This window comes from Etheostoma spectabile, chromosome 18 (assembly GCF_008692095.1).
Source record: "Etheostoma spectabile isolate EspeVRDwgs_2016 chromosome 18, UIUC_Espe_1.0, whole genome shotgun sequence".
Taxonomy (NCBI): Eukaryota; Metazoa; Chordata; class Actinopteri; order Perciformes; family Percidae; genus Etheostoma; species Etheostoma spectabile.
In genome coordinates this window covers 23,274,700-23,275,162 of record NC_045750.1, presented here as the reverse complement: position 1 = coordinate 23,275,162, position 463 = coordinate 23,274,700, and the positions used below count along the sequence as shown (strand labels likewise).

Genomic DNA, 463 nt, shown 5'->3' with positions numbered 1-463 from the left:
TCTTCTTTAGTCATGCTTTCCTCTGGAATAACAAGAAAAGAAAATTCAACAAGTAAACCAATATATTTAGTTATCTTATCATTTAATTTGTAACATTAAAATCCATGTTGGACGGAAAGTTGAACTAATGTAAACATGCATATTAACTCGCCTGTCCTGTCTAGAGAAAAATCAAATATCACAATATATTTGACAAAATATCTCGATATCGATACCGCAACAATATTGTAGTGTTGACTACTGGTGCTTCCACAAAATATTAACACAATGAGATGTTTGATAAATAATCAGCAGTAATGTGGATATAATGACTAAGAAGGTAAATAATAGAACAGTTACAACAGTCTGGTAAGTTCATAAAATGACAACTTTACTGTAATGCAGTATTTAAAAGCAGGGTAAAACAACACTTATGCCAAATTACGATATTACGATATCCAAAATCTAAGACAATATCTAGTCT

At 30.0% G+C, this 463-nt stretch overlaps 1 protein-coding gene across 1 annotated transcript in view; it reads right to left on the bottom strand.

The window, feature by feature from the left end:
* Positions 1-463, bottom strand: part of LOC116706702 (cholesterol 24-hydroxylase) — a 136,259-nt gene that overhangs the window by 126,506 nt on the left and 9,290 nt on the right. The gene's annotated exons all lie outside the window — the stretch shown is intronic.